Source organism: Canis lupus, chromosome 4 (assembly GCF_003254725.2).
Source record: "Canis lupus dingo isolate Sandy chromosome 4, ASM325472v2, whole genome shotgun sequence".
In the NCBI taxonomy this organism is placed as follows: Eukaryota; Metazoa; Chordata; class Mammalia; order Carnivora; family Canidae; genus Canis; species Canis lupus.
Window position 1 is genome coordinate 84,620,601 of NC_064246.1, and position 17,263 is coordinate 84,637,863.

General features: G+C 36.9%; 1 protein-coding gene and 1 pseudogene across 6 annotated transcripts in view; both read left to right on the forward strand.

The window, feature by feature from the left end:
* The window catches only part of CDH18 (cadherin 18), a 953,252-nt gene that overhangs the window by 237,072 nt on the left and 698,917 nt on the right, over window positions 1-17,263 (forward strand). The window lies entirely within an intron of this gene.
* The window catches only part of LOC112652711 (F-actin-capping protein subunit alpha-1-like), an 88,473-nt pseudogene continuing 78,864 nt past the window's right edge, over window positions 7,655-17,263 (forward strand).

A 17,263-nucleotide genomic window follows, 5' to 3' on the forward strand; every position in this document is an offset into this window, starting at 1 on the left:
ATGAGGTCATAGCCTGGGTGCTAATCCAGTATTGCTGGCACCCTTATAAGAGGAAGAAACATAGGGCAGCCTGGGTGGCTCAGCAGTTTAGCACCTGCCTTCAGCCCAGGGTGTGATCCTGGAGACCTGGGATCGAGTCCCACATCAGGCTCCCTGCAGGGAGCCTGCTTCTCCCTCTGCCTGTGTCTCTGCCTCTCTCTCTCTCTCTCTCTCTCTCTCTTTCTTTAAAATCTTTTTTTAAAAAGGAAGAAACATAGAGTCAGACACACAAAGGGATATATCACAGATAATGCAAAGTCATGCAGGGAGGATGCCGTATGATGATGGAAGACGAGTATAGGGAGATACTTCTACAAGACAAAGAATTCCAACAATTGCCAGCAACACCAGGCTTAGATAAAGTCAGGGGCCAGATTCCCTCCAGATACTTCAGAGGGAGCATGGCCCCCTGACACTTTGATTTCAGACTTCTACCCTCCAGAACTGTGAGGCAGTGAATGGTTATTGTTTTAAGCTGCCTAGTGTGTGGATCATTGTCATGGCAGCCATAAGAGATTAACGTCACTGCCATTGGCCTACTCAAAAGCTAGACCCAAAATAATACGGAGCCCTTACAAAAACAATGGCAAATGACATTGAAGATAAGCCCACCACAACCTTAGGACAAGAAACCTAGGCCCTTGCTGATCATTCTCTTGCTTTCTACAGCCATTTCTCTTATTTATTTGTTTGTTTGTTTGTTTAACTTCTGCAACTTTCTCTCCTTGACTCGTTACCTGTAGCATCAATAATCTTTCCAATCTCAGAAGTCAGGAATTGAGCCATGGAGTGAGGACTTACTGCCTCCTGGACTGCTCAGATTCATTCTTACCTTTCATTCTCTCAACTTGAAAGGGGAAAAAAAAAAAAAAAAAGCAAAAAAACAAACAAATGAAGTCTCATTCTACATGAAAAGCTAATGCCTCCATGTTCTGAGTATGATTTTTACAACAGTATCAGTATCCAAATCCTGACCCTTGTGGAAGGATCAGTACTGGCCTCAGTATGCTTCAGCTGAGGGCATTTGAGGTCTTTGGAGAGTTACTGAATCAAAAAGTTCTCAAAATTGGATATGATAAAATGGCAGAGAGGAAGCCATGAAAGAAATTACTGGAGAATGGAGGTCAACTCACTGAAGTGAATCAGGGTAAGCAATAAGACTGGAGAAGCCAGTAGGGCCAGAGGACATGTTCTGAATTTAAAAATTTGCCCTGTGGTAAAATGAATAAAATAAAGGCTGCTTGGAATCAGTGGGCACCTTGACAAATTGCTTTGGACTGTGTGGCTTTGGGGACCTACTATCACAGAAAATCAAAGCTTGATACTTTGATGGCTTGCCTTATGTCTTTAATTATTTCCTCTTTCGGGAAACTCAACGTTTTTTTCTTTTCTGCCGGATCCTATTGACTTGGAACAAACCTACTTGAAAACCTCCCATCTTTTATATCATTTTTTAAGAATATTTTATTTATTTATTCACAAGAGACACACAGAGAGAGGCAGAGACCCAGGCAGAGGGAAAAGCAGGCTCCTGCAGGGAGCCCGATGTGAGACTCGATCCCAGGACCTCAGAGTCACAGCCTGGGCCCAGGGCGGAAACTCAACCACTGAGCCACCCAGGTGCCCCTCCTCCCCCATCTTTTAAAAAAATTTAAAAAGTATTCTTTCACAAGAAATAAAAGCAAAACTCAACAACCCCATGTCCTTTCTAAACTGTGCCTTCACTATCCAGCCACGTGGTTCCCTTGTAGTCCTCAACATTTCAAAATATTTGTTCAGCTTCCTTTGCTCTACTGAACTGATTTTCTCCTGATCATTCAATGGTCTCTATGTTGTCCAACTCAGTGTAGCAACCGACCCTCGTTGGCCTTAACACGCTCCCTTCCTTTCTCATTCCCCCGTCTGACTCTCTTGGTCTTCTTCTCTGTCTCTCTCAGAGTTCTCATCCGTTCCTCTGGGATCAGCTGTCACTTGCATGCTAATAGTATCTCTAACCCAGAATGTTCCTCTGCTAAAATATCTTTGATTCAGTGTTTCCCCAGCAACTTCAAAGTGGCACGTTCCGAACTAAACTTGTCTTCTATCACAAATACACCTTTTCTTGTATTGCAGATTTTATTCGTAGCACGCACACACGTCTCTGGAAATCATACCTTCTTCTTCATCCTTGCTGCCGTTCTCATAATTTAGGATGCATTTTTATTTCTCTTATCAACTCCAATATCTTCTTAGTTGGGTCCTTGGCATCTATCCCTGCCCTCTAAATCAACTGACATCCTGCTCCCAAAACCAGAATCTTAGCACATCATCACCCTTCTTGAAACTTCTCAGTGAGTCTCATAAGCAAGATGGGATCAAGTCCAATTTCATTTCACAGGATGACATACACTGCAGCGTTGTTCTGAACTGAGTCTACATCTCCGATTCCCGTCTCACAATTCTTCTCTCTCTCTCCCTGTTACAACCTTTGTATCTGTGTTTTAGTTGTTGGCTACAGGACTCCTGTTGTCAGTTTTCCAAATTGGCCAAACTTCCTCATGTCGCCACGGCTTTGAACATGTTATCTCTGGCTTTCCAATCAAGCATTGTTCTTTAGATTATTTCCTAAAAAGGATATGCTTGTCAACAAGCTGCTCGAATATCACCTTCTTGGTAATTATTTTAATCCCTCTAGATTTGATGAGGTGTCTTGATTTGGGAGTTTCTACTAATTCTTACAGTTATTTATTTGAGTTATGCAAAGGCAAGAGCTATGCTTTATTCACTGTTTTGACCTCAGAATTCATCCCGGGTCCATGCCTAGATAAGACATCCAAATGTTCACTGAATAAATAGGTCCTTTCTTCCTGGCTTGGATCTTTCTACACAAATCCAGCTGGAGAGTTGCATAAGCACTGTCGATATATTTCTTGTTCAAGTGCACAAGAATGATGATTTCTTTGGTGTCGAGCAGTGATTCTCAAACAGTAGCATATATAAGAATCACCTAGAGAGTTTATGAATGTTGTTAACTGGGACTCATCCCTAGAGATTTTGATTCAGTAGGTCAAGGTGGGGTCCATGAGGTCCTAACATGCTCACAGATGCTTCTGCTTCTGGTGACCAGGATAATTCTGAGAACAATAGTGGATAACACAGTGGAGACGGAAGGAAAAGATTATTTTCTCCCTGCCTTTGATAAATAGTCAAGCAGGAAACCTGAAGTCCATTTGTGCAGTTATGTGACTTGTTATCATCATTAAAATTTGAGAATTAGATTTTTTTTTATTCCAATAGTCTTATGGCTATAGTAGTAACATTAGCAACAGGGTTAGGTGATGAGGATAAGAAAATAGAAAAGCTGCCTACTTATTATTTTCCATAGGTTTCCCTTTGCCTATTTTTTAAAAAAGATTTTATTTATTTATTTGACACAGAGAGAGTGAGCCAGAGAGCATAAGCAGAGGGAATAGTAGAGGGAAAAGGTGAAGCAGTTTCCCTCTAAGCAGGAAGCTAGATGCAGGGCCTGATCTGAGGCCCCTGGGATAATGACCTGAGCCAAAGGCAGATACTTGACCATCTAACTGACCAAGCCACCCAGGCGCCCCTACCTTTGCCTATTTTAAATGTGTTGTAATCTTTTTTTTTTTTTTTCATTTGCTGTCCTTACTTATTGTTAGATCTTTATTGAATCTATAGTCAGTGTTTATCTGGTCTATAGTGTGTTCTTTGGTTGTTCTACTGCTATGACTATAATTTTAAATTTTCAAGTATGTGTTTAAAAATATTTTTTCTTCTAAATCTCATTCGATGTCACTATAAACTACAAGGTTTAATGAATTAGATAGATTTATGCTCATTTTGCAAGCAGGAAATAGAAACCCATAGAGTCAATGATGTTGACTATGTTCCCGTAATTAGAAAATCCCAAAGTTGGTATTAAATTGGTAGAGTGTCACCTCGTATAGTGGGCTTTTGAATGCACCACTCATCAGACATAATGGCTGTTCATGAATATTTATGTGGATCAAAGTGGCCACAGGATCTTCTGACACCATCGCCTTCAGCGACAATGTCTGTAGCTGTGTAGAGCTTTTGTAGCTAGACTTCTCTAACTTAGATTCTAGCTCAACAATTTGCTACTGACTGTATGCCATTAGGAGAGTAAGTTAACATTTCATAATTAGCTCATGATCATCATCTTGAAAATATCATTCGTAAGGAGAAAATAGTTATTATGAATATTAAATTAGTTACTATACAGACATTGGATCCTGGACTATATAGCTTTAGTGAAGAAGAAACATTAGCCAAAAAGAGGCATTATGAGTAGAGAATGCCAATTAATTGAGACTGTGTCTGATGCCACTGATTAGTTAGAATATTGGGGAAATTTGACATGATACAGGTATCATGACAAGACATCCAACAGAATTTTTATGATATTGATAAAAATAATACCACAATTTAATAAACATGAAAAATGGTTAATTTCTGGAACAGTTGAATTGAGTTTAAGAAATGTGAAGAATGATTCTATTAAAATATATCTTGGAGCACCTGGGTGGCTCAGTGACTGAGCATCTGCCTTTGGCTCAGGTCATGACCCCGGGGTCCTGGGATCGAGTCCCAGATTGGGCTCCTCCAAGGGAGCCTGCTTTTCCCTCTGCCTGTGTCTCTGCCTCTCTCTGTGTGTCTCTCGTGAATAAATGAATAAAATCTTAAAAAATAAATAAATAAAAATAAAAAAACAAATAAAATATATCTTAACTGTAGTTTTTTTTTACGATTTATTTATTTGAGAGAGAGACAGTGGTGGGGAAGGATGGGGGAGAGGGAGATAGAGTCTCAAGTAGACTCCTTGCTCAGCACAGAGCTGGATGCAGGGCTCTATTGGTGCTCTATCCCACGACCCTTAGATTAGGACTTGAGTTGAGGCCAAGAGTCAGAAGCTCAACCAACTGAGCCACCCAGGTGCCCCAACTATAGTTATTTTAAAATATGAAAGTTGCACAAATTTCCATTTTTCTGAAATACAATCCAGATTACTTGGTTTTTAAATATTAAAGGGATATACCATTTGTATATATGTGTGTGTGTGTGTGTGTGTAATTTACTGCCAGGATAAAAGACTCTTGAGATATAATTAAATATTTCACCTCTTACCACCCTTTGTTTTGTATTTGTTTCTTTCTTGATAGCCACATTATTTTGATGTCATGACATACCAACTTATGTGCCATGATATTAGAGTGCATAAGAATAACAAAACGATCTGATCCAAGGGAAAAATTGGCATAACACCCATTATTTTGCATCACTGGTCACATATTTTTACTTTGAATTTAGAAGGGAAATACTTGTCTTTTATGAAGGAGTTTGATTCCAACTAAATCTTCTCTATCATATTTTTAACTTGTATGTCACTTTCACGGACACGCTCAAATCCTTATAAATGATTTCTATTAGAGCTAAAGATTTCAGTAGTCTGAGAAGATGCAGTGCAGTGAGATTCTGCAGCTGAGTTGGTAACAGTCCATTCTTCTATTGCAAAGTAGATTCTTATGGAAACGGAGTTTATGCCATCATTTTCTATGTAGGTTGCACGGCATCTGATCCACAGTGACAGGAAATTAAAAAAAAAAAAAAAAAAGATTCCAGAATATCTGCAGTATATTTTGCTGAATGTTAACAGCAGGTTCAAATGTGTTTCATTTCTGACCCCGCGAAATGCTTTCTTGCGTATTCAATGCTTTATACATCAAGTACGCAAACTGCTGCAAGGGCTTCAGCTGCTTGTTCAAGAATACATTTCCTGAAAACAAATGTTGTTCAGGTCAGTCTCACCAATGCCATTTTTCTTCTGTTATCTGATGGCAGGAGAAATGCGTGATGCATTTTATTACATTTTAAATAAGTAATGGGGTAAAAAGAAGTTTCATCACTATAATGCTGATTGTTTCATGTGAATGCTTCTTGCTCTATAGCATTAAGAAATTTATTCAAGCTATCAAATCAGCTAATATTTACAATCAGATTTACAGACTATTGTTTCTATTATTGTTATCTGCTCGTCATAATTCAGAATACGTGTGCATGTGTCTCTGTGTGAGCATGTATGTGAAATCATATATTGTTTGAGTTGAAAGTCCAAGTATCTGAATGCTGTAAACCTCAACACAATTCTGAAGGTGTGAGTTTTTAATATTCCTGTATGTTTGGGATATTTGCAATACTTTAATTGAGGAAATACGTAGGTTTCAAATGGAAGGAGGAAAGTTTTAGTTTATTTTTAAAACTTATAATAAATAAAAGCCATCAAGTATTACGATCAAGGCACCTTTGGGGAATGAGACACAGTTTTATTCTTCAACTCAAATTTGAATAAATATTTTTTATATCCTTATATATGTCTAATATTCTAAAGCATGTGACTCAGAGACTGACCAATTTTGACCTGGTGATGACAGGTTATAAGAAAAGTAAATTAAACTTTATTTTTAAATATTACTTCAGGGTAAAGTTTGTGAAATTTTGTACAAATGTCAGCAGTCACACCCCTATTTGAATTATTGTGCCTAATAGAGGCACAGAATCATAGTTCATGTACTATAACTTGCAGAGAATTTCTCCAAAAATGAAAACTGGGTGAAAATGTAGTCCGTATTAGCAATGAAATATCAGGATGAGATTTTGCTCACTTACTTTTGAAAGGAACATAGGCAACTCAAGTGCAGAAGAAAAATGTCTCAAAAATAAGTACCGTCTAGGCTGTAGAAACTATTAAAGAATTAATGGGGGTTGCAACTTCATGATAGACACTGTGATGCATGGGAGTAAGTTTTATTTTATCCAACTGTACTGGCAGGCAGGCAGGCTCTGGGGGCCCGGAGGGGGTACCACGGGACCAACCAAGAGAATCCTTGGCTTCACATAGAATGGAAATCAACTGTGAGTCAGCAAGAAGTGAGAGAAGAGTTTATTGAAGGAAAGAGAGAGTAGATACGGACGGAGCTTCTGGGAGACTCAGGATGGAAAGGAGCATGAGTCTTGTCTTTGTTCAGGGTCTGGGGGTTTTATGGAGGGCGGTGATCAGGTGTATGGGTCTCCTGGGTTTCCAGGAACCAATGAGAACAAAGGTGAAGACCCAACTGCTCTTCCCTGGAGTCAAGGGGTCCTGTCGTTGAGATGTCTAGCTCAGGTGTTCTGGAATATGCATATGGTAGCTTCGTCAGGTCTTTGTCACCAGGTCCTTCCTTCAATGTTATCTATTCTAGAGAAACCATTGATTCTTTGTCCCTGACAAGAACCACACATGCTATTTGCATTACAAGACATGTGTAAAGTGGGGGTACAGGTCCTGGCGAGAATAGAAACAAACAAACAAACAAAAGAAACAGAAAAAAGGAACAAAAAGCAGATTTTACAGAGTCCTTCAGTTTCCCCATCACAGAATCAACATCCTCAGTGCAGAGATGCTGAAGTATGTGTTTGGGGTATTCCCAGGGCCCACTGCACAGTTTGAATGAGCTGGATTATGAACTTGGTCACCAGAAAGGAAGGCAGGGAACACAGAAACACTGTGCGAGCTGGTCTGTATGCCACATCCTGCTCCAGGATACCAGGGCTGTCGACGATGACTACACGAAAATGCCGTACGTGTGGACAGTTAACATCAGGTAGATTAGGAGAGGTTAATGCATACCATGATTTTGAATATGTTCTTAACCAAGAATCCCCAAGAAAATAAGTACAACTTTTTCTAACATGAAATATACCCAAATAGCATAGTTTATAGTTATTGATCTTTTTTTTTTCTCATTTAAATCTCACATGTGCTTTCTGAGATTGAAATGTATATGTTGACAATTCAGAGGACTGGTGTTATTGCCCTTTTTTCTCACAATAGAAACCATTATTTTCTGTTTAGCATAATAACAGTTATTGGTACTTAGTTACTATTATAAATGGCAGCTGAACTATATATATACATATATCTTATTAAAAACTATGACTACTATGTAAAACAAATGACTTCAGTAGATGTTGAACCCATCTGTCTCTATTAATATTGAGATTTCAATTTTAAAATACTTGCTTTACTGACAATTATGGCAAAGTAAACAATGGGATTTTAGAGATATTAGCTCAGACACCATGTTTATATTTTTCTTACAAGGCATATAATATGCATTGCTTATAATTGCTTGCTTATATATCTCTTCTTTTCATTAGATGTTATGCTCAGTCCACAGATGATATGTAATTAATATCTGTATTTCTAGTATCACATACAATTTGTGGTACGTGCTAAGTAATAAAAAGTAAATATATATCAAAAGTAGCAAACGTGAATATACGAGGGGAAATAAAATAAATATATTGATATAATTTCATATAATAGTATTAAAAACAATATCATTAAGTGTGCTGATTCAGTTGGAGAATTAAAAGATAAGGTAAATTTTCTTCATCTTAATAACCAAGGTTAGTGTTCAGGAAATTCAATTCTCTAGAGAAAGTGTATAATTGAAGTTTTCGGTTATCACTGAGATTGGTACACATAATTATGATGGGATCTACAAAAAAAATTATTTCTGTAGTAACTATACCAGAAATCCAAATCAATGCAAAAAGGGTGCTCTATTTTTTCTGAGAAGTGTTGGCTATTGTTCCGAAACACGTTTTTTCCAGAAAGAAGTTCTGGGATGAATTAGCTCTCAAACATAAAAGATACCAAAATTCATGCTTGCTATTCCTTAGAAGTGTTTTCTCAAGGAATCCACGCAAATAAATTGTAATATATTTTGTGCTGGTCTATGCCTATGAGTAACCAATGCTGAGGTTGGATCTGACCTTGTAGTTCTTACGATTGCAAGGTGCCCTTTAGTGACAACTATCAAGAAACTAAAAAAAAAAAAAAAAAAAAAAAAAAAAAAAAAAAAAAAAAAGTTTATTACTTAGAGCACTTGGAAATTACACAGCCCACACGGGGCCACGCAGTGAGGTTGCAGGTAGAGAGAGAGGGAGCACATGGCCCTGGGGTTCTGCTTTTATTGAGGTCAAGGATGGGGGCCTGGGGTTTCAAGGGTTCACTCCTTATTGGTGAATTTAAAACATAGCAGTGGGACCTAAAAGCAGGGGAAGAGAAAAATGCAAGTGGACCAATGGTCACTTATCTAAATCTATCAAGATCTTTAGATAAGGCAAGATCTTTAGACAAGATCTTTAAGCACCTCAGTGTGGGCAGGTGGCCTGGCTCTTTAGACCTATGGCTGGCAATGTGTTTGTTTTTTTTTTTTAAGATTTTATTTATGTATTCATGAGAGACACAGTGACAGAGACAGAGACGCAGGCAGAGGAAGAAGCAGGCTTCATGCGAGGAACCCGATGTGGGACCTGATCCTGGAACTCTGGGATCACACCCTGAGCCAAAGGCAGAAAGCTCAACCTCTGAGCCATCCAGGCGTCCCCAATGTGTTTCTCCAAAGAACCTTCTTTGAATTGGATGCTTCTTTCTTTTGATGCTCCAGCAATCAAAACTCAAGTTCAGGAACTTGCAATACAAAAAAGCAAAGAAACAAGCATCAGGGCTCCATTACAAGCACATTACAAACTCTGTGCTATCCCTGAGAAGGAATTCTGCACACTATGGCTACAGAACAGAATACAGTTCACTGGCCCCAAATGTGACTTGACTTCTAATTCATACCTGGTTATGGGAGATTCTATGATAATTAGTCTCTGATAATTGAATTCCTAAAGGTGTTAGTTAAAAATGTTATTTAAAAAAGAGAATTCCCTGGCTACATGAGCAGGGTCTCCGAGAAGGTCGTTGGCTGCTGGGGTCAAGTCTGTTTGTGGCCTGGTACTAAGTATGGTGGATGCAGAACAAAATTCAGAGTTTTCTCAGACCATAAATTGATTGGCTTCAGTGGGGTGATTGACCTATCTCACAAGAAGAATAAGACTCAACCTTAAATGGCAGTCCTTCCCATTTCAATGGGGAAAAAAATAGCTCAACATTGTTGATTGATCAGCATGTTTTCCATCTCTTAAAAAAATCTATTATGATAAGCCCAAATTATAATTTTAATGATTCTTAATGGGCTCAGAACAAGGCAATTAATTGAGTAATCTTGATGGAAAATGTTATAAAGGAGCACTTGTCTGATGTAACTGTCAAAAGGAATATACATTTTCAGATGCAAATTATCATTTCTCCTCAAGAGAGTCATAGGAAAGCTGACTTTCAAAAAACTCCTCACATTTTCTGAAAGATTGATGTGGTTGTTTATCGTTGCCTGTGATTTTTTTCATTTGTATATCTACTTTTGGGAAATGTCTGTTCAAATATTGTGGTCATTTGATGGGGGTATGAGGTTTTTTTTTTTTTTCTTATTAAGTTTTGTGAGTTCTTTGCACATTGGGGTACAAGTTCTTCTTCAGTTTTATGCTTTGCAAATATTTTCTCCAAATCTGTGGTTTGTTTTTCCATTTTATTAGAATGTCTTTGTTTTGTTTTGTTTTAAAGATTTATTTATTTATGATAGACATAGAGAGAGAGAGAAAGAGAGAGAGAGGCAGAGACACAGGAGGAGGGAGAAGCAGGCTCCATGCCCGGAGCCCGACATGGGACTCGATCCTGGGTCTCCAGGATCACGCCCTGGGCCAAAGGCAGGCGCTAAACCACTGAGCCACTGGGGGATCCCAGAATGTCTTTTGAAGGGAAGTTGTTTTTTTGTTTTTGTTTTTGTTTTTTTTTAATTTTGATAGGTTCCAAGTTATGAATGCATTATTTTATAGATTGTTTTGTTGGCGCTTTACCTTAGATGGATAAATATATGCATTTATAACCAAAAGTCATAAATGTTTTCTCTTATTTTTTCTTCTAGAAATGTTACACTTTTAGCATTTACCTTTACGTACATTAGTGCATTTTGGGTTGATTTGTGTATACAGTTCAAGATGTGGAATGACATTATTTTTTTGCAAATATTCAAAATTTTCAGCACCAATTGCTGAAATGACTACCTTTTTCAAACTGAATTGCCTGTGAATTTTTGTTGATAATCAGTTGCTCTTCTATTTCTGGACTCTTTCATCACAGAGATCTACTTTGCTTTTCTATGTAAATACTACATTGTCTTGATTACTGTAGCTTTATTATAACACTTGAAATAGGCTATGTTCATATTTCATATGTTTTCTGTTTCCAAGTGTTTTCCTACTAGTGGTAATTTTACATTTTCATATAAATTTTAGAATCATTTTGTCACTTTCTACAAAAATGAAACCAACTGGAATATTGATTGTCGTCAAATCTATAGACCAATCTGAGAAAGTTGGTATCTTACAAATACTATCTTCTTACAAATAAGCATAATTTATCTCTCCATTTACTTAAGATTTCAATTTCTTGCAGCAATGTTTGTAGCTTTTATTGTGAAAGCCATTTGCATCATCATAATTTTCCCAAAGTATTTCACATTTTTTGATGCTACAGTTAATGGTATTATGATTTTTTTTATTTTCAGTTTCAATCGTGCATAACTAGAATGTATAATATGATGCATATTTATATGTTGATTTTATGTCCTGCATCTTGTTAAACTTTCTTATTAGTTTCTGTAGCACTCTGTATTATGTTTTCTACATAGAAAATCATGTTGTTTACAAATAAAAACAATCCCAGTTCTTCCTTTCCAGTATGGATGTTTTACGTTTCTTGCCTTATTTTACCAACTAGAATCTACAGGGCAATGCTTAACAAAAGCAGGAAAAACAAACATGCGTGCGTGAGTTGTGATTTTAATAGGGAGGCATTCAACCTTTCACCATACCAAGCTGTTGGTTTTCCTCTTTATTACTCTTATCCCAGATATACACAGGAAGTGTTCTGGATTAGAAAGAGATGTACTAATTTTCTAGCTCTGCCATAATCAAGTACACCAGCTAGGTAACTTAACAGAACTTTATTTTCTCAGAGTTCTAGGGGCTAGAAATTTAAGATTAGGGTATCAACAAGGCTCTTCTTTCTCTGAAGGCTCCAGGGAGGAATTGTTTTCATTATTTTCTCTTAGGTTCTGGTGGTGCCAGCAGTATTAGGGTTACTTGGCTTATAATACATCACTGAACATCTCTGTCTCCTTAGTCACATGGTATTGTTGATGTTGTCTCCATCTCTGTCCCTCTCTTGTGATAAAGACACCAGCCATATTGGATTAGAGCCCATATGAATAACCTCAGTTTATCAGAGAGATGAGATTTTAACATATCTTCAGTATAGTTCAACGTATAACAGCTGACTTCTACAGATGCTTAATTTAATCCATTGTATATATCATACCCTAGTATAATTTTGAAGTTAGCACGATTTCCATGTTTAGGTGCCCGTGATGGTGGTCACCTATTTACTGATAGCACAAATGATGGACAACTGATACCGTAATTAGATAAGTGACAAATCTTCTCGAGATTTGAGAATTTGAAGAGTTCACATAAAAAGTAGATGTCAGTAACTGGGCAACAGTGGTTCTTCATTACCTCATTGCATCCATCAATTAATTGAAAGCAATAGTGACTGGCGGTTCCATATACTCAGAATTGGTACCAATTTACTATTTTTGGTGGTGCTATTTATTTTACAAAAAATAGTACCAACTTACTATTTTTTTCCTCTTCATTCATGTTGCTTCTCAAACCACATCCACTTTGTTTTCCTGTATTATCTGCTTTTGTCTTATAAGTCTATGCCTTTATCATGGACTGTACTAACTCCTTGAGCTATTTGAATATCAGAACAACTTTAAAAAAACAGTATAAAAAAGAACAAAAGTCACTTAATCAGGAAGTTTATGTTATATTAATTATTATAGACTACATATTGTCTCTCATAGAGTCTATTATTTGTTAATTGGAGGGGTGTTTACTCAGAAGTAAAGCATTGAACTGTGGTGTCTCACATCTTAATAACATAATTAGCAAGGTCTTCCTAGATGGGTACTGAACAGTCGCAAATACAGGAGTAGAGATGCCGACTTCTATTCTATTTCAGTACTTGCTTTTCTAAATACAATGCACTTTTCCACAACCCTAAGTGGTTATCAGTATCTAGTAAATTGTTTGATTCTGAATAGTTAAATCTATTCATTAGCTTATTCTCAATATTCATTCAGGTACATTCACTTTGTTTCATTTTCATAGACTTTAGCCACCACATTGAAAAAAGTTGGTAGCAGGTATTATGCACAGAAATATTTATGACAGAGGATAATAGTCGCCATTCATACTTTTTGGAAATCCTTGCAGTTTCTACATTAGCAAAATTGTAGTATTTAGTTTAATGTTTGTTTACTTCCTATACATGTTAGTGTTTTTAAATGGGGTACAGAATGTGCAGAGGTAGAATGATGCAGTTGAAAAAATGGGGCTTTGAAATCAGACAGACCCACTGTTGTTTGCTAGTATGTTACCTTAATAGAATTATTTTACATTTCAGCTTCAGTTTTATATTCTCTATAAAGAAAATAATATTATATATTCTCATTATAAGAAAAAGTTCTATAACTATGGATGGTGATGGATGTTACCTAGACTTATTGTGTTGATCACTTCACAACGTATACAGATGTAGGATCATGTTGTACACCCGAAACTAATACAATATGTCAATTATACTTCAGTTTAAAAATATTATATGCTTTATGTTATTATCATAGTATTCCATTTGACTCCACTCCCACGAAATTGCTTGCTGCCTAGTGATTTTCTCCTTTTCTGTGTTTTCATTACCTTCTTCTATAGTGACTTTTTTTTTTAAGATTTTATTTACTTATTTATTCATGAGAGACACACACACACAGAGAGAGAGAGAGAGGCAGAGACACAGGCAGAGGGAGAAACAGGCTCCATGTAGGAATCCTGATGTGGGACTCAATCCCGGGACTTCGGGATCACAGCCTGAGCCAAAGGCAGACACTCAACTGCTGAACCACTCAGGCATCCCTTATAATGACTCTACTTGAAACATATAATGTTTTTTCCTCTCACCTAAGAAAACAAAAAGAAAAACCCATCCTCTTCATTGAGACACTCCATAAAAGCCTTTCTTCCTATCAAAATCATTCAATGTAAAACAAAGAAAACAACTGAAAAAAAATTTATAATTGTCTTTCTCTAGTTGGGCTAATAATAACAAAATACCATTTGTTAGATGGCCTAGATGGCCTATAAATAATAGAAATTTATGTCTAATAGTTCTGGAGTCTGTAATTCCAAGATGAGAATATCCACATGGTCAAGCAAGGGCCCTTTTCCAGTCACAGACCTTCTCCTTGTATCCTCTTATGGTGGGAGGGTCAAAGGATCTTGTTAGGGTCCTTTCCATGAAGACACTCATCCCATTCCTGGGGACTCCTCTCTTACCTAATCACCTCCCAAAGGCCCTACCTCCTAATACTATTGTCTTGAGCATTAGGTTTTCAACACATGGATTTAGGGGAGACCCAAACATTCAGATCACAGCATTATGCCCTTGCCCCCTCCAAAAAACTCAAAACTCATGTCTTTCTCACACGCAAAATGCATGTCTTCTGCCCACTAGACCCAAAAGTCTTAACTTATTTTAGCAAAACTCAAAATTCTGGGCCCAAAATCTAATCTAAACATTATTTAAGTCAGGTACAGTTATATATATATATATATATATATATATATATATATATATATATTATCTTCTTTATCTATAGGTGAATATATGTTTCCATATCTTGAGTACTATGAATAATACTGAAACATGAGAGGACCATGGGGATGCAAATATCTCTTTGAGATCGGAGGGGGAGACAGAACATGGAAGACTCCTAACTCTGAGAAACGAACTAGGGGTGGTGGAAGGGGAGGAGGGCAGGGGATGGGGGTGACTGGGTAGTGGGCACTGAGGGGGGCACTTGATGGGATGAACACTGGGTGTTATTCTGTATGTCGGCAAATTGAACACCAATAAAAAATAAATCTATTATTAAAAAATTTAAAAACAAAACAAAAAAAACTTCTTTGGATATATACCCAAAGAATTGCTAGATCATATGGTAATTTTATTTTTAATTTGTAAGGGAACTCCATACTCTTTCCATGGTGGCTGTACCAATTTGCATTTCCACTAACAGTGGGCAGGGTTCCCTTTCTCCACATCCTGGCCAACACTTTTTAAAATCTCTTGTCTTTTTGATAATAGCCATTCCAAAAGGTGTGAGTTGATATCTCACTCTTGTTTTGATTTGTATTTTTTTGATTGGCAATGTTGAGCAGCTTTTCATGTATGTCTTCTTTGGTATAAAAAGTCTATTCAGTTCATTTGCTCATTTTTAAATTGAATTTTTTGGGTTTTATTGTTATTAATGAGTTACATGAATTTTTATATATTTTGTATATTAACCCCTTATCAGATATATGCTTTGCAGATATGTTTTCCCATTCCACGGGTCGCTTTTTTGTTTTGCTCATTATTTATTTTGCTATGAAGTTTTGAAATCGTGGAGGCAGTCCTGTTAATCTCTGAATCACTGTTGGGTTCCGTCTTCCCTGGTCTTGAATAGCACACATTCACGGTGGAGTAGCTCTATAGTTCCATCCTGAAAAATCTAAGAAATCAGAAACCTTCTTGTCTCCTCCCCTTTCGGGAAAAGGGCTGTTTTCATGCTAAAGTGGTTAATTAAGTCCCTGGTTCACATCCAAACTAATATCTTTATCAAAAGGCCACTTGGTCACACCCTCAGGCTTTTCTTGCTAAGGTGCTTTTCCATCCTTTGCAATATGGATAGGCTAAGGATGTTTAAAGTTTTTAAGTTCTGCTTACTTTTAGATTAACAATTCCATTTTTAGGTCACTTCTTTCTTCTTGCATTTTACTATTACGTTTCAAGAGAAGCCAACTCAAACCTTCAACACTTTGTTTACATAGTTCCTGAGCCACCATGTATCCCAACTTTATTGTTAGAATTTCTACCTTCTACAAAACACTGGGGATAGACCCAAGTCAGCAAAATTTCAGCTACTTTTTAACAAGGATGACCTTTTCTTAACTGTCCAATAGCATGTTCTCATTTCCATCTGAGACCTCACCAGAATGAACTTTCCTGTACATATGTCTACCAGTATTCAGTCCAGGGGCACTTTTGTAATCTCTAAGAAGACTGAAGTGTCTTCTCCAATCTCCCCTTTATCTTCTGGAAAATTCTCATCAGAATTGATTTTGAAATCTGTTTGTGGAAATGTAAGATGTTTATTGCATGCACCTTCAAACTCTTCTAGCCTCTACCCTTTACTCAGTTTCAGCATTGCTTCCACATTTTAAGGTACAAGTGTATCTTGGAGATATTGTGGTTTGGGTTCCAGACCACCAAAATAAAGCAAATATAATAATAAAATGAGTCAAATGAATGTTTTGTGAAAGTCATATTTATACTATACTATAGTCTTATATGTGCAATATTATGTCTAAAAATTGCATATACCTTAATTTAAGAATCCTTTATTGCTAAAATATGCTAAGCATCACTGATCCCAGATCACCATAATGAATAACTTTGAAAGACTGCAAGAATTACCAAAATGTGACACAGAGACAGAAAGTAAGCAAAAAAAAATTTTTTTTGAAAAATGGTGCCGATACAATGTGCTCAATGCAGGGTTGCCATAAACCTCAATATGTAAACAAAACAAAACAAAACAAAACAAAATGTAAATATGTAAACAAAACAAAACAAAATAAAAATAATATTCGCAATATCTGCAAAGCACAATAAAACAAGGTATGCCTGTATTTGTTGCACTAACACCTCTACTTCTGAGATACTGAGAAAGTGAGACTAGTTTCTTAGGACACCTGGGTTGCTCAGTGGTGGAGCATCTGCCTTGGGCCCAGGGCGTGATCCCTGGGGTCCTGGTATCGAGTCCCACGTCAGGCTCCCTGAATGGAGCTTGCTTCTTCCTCTGCCTGTGTCTCTGCCTCTTTCTCTCTCTCTCTCTCTCTCTTTGTCTCTCATGAATAAATAAATAAAATTTTAAAAAAAGGCTGGTAGCTTATACATAGCATATTATGATTTCCTTCCCACTCCTAATCATGTAGCTCATTTCTTTTCTCATTCTGTTTTATAAAAATTATCTTATTTAATTATACAAGACAAAAGTCTGAAAGATAGTAATAGAAGTCTTCTTGTATGGGTTTACTTAATTTTTTTTAT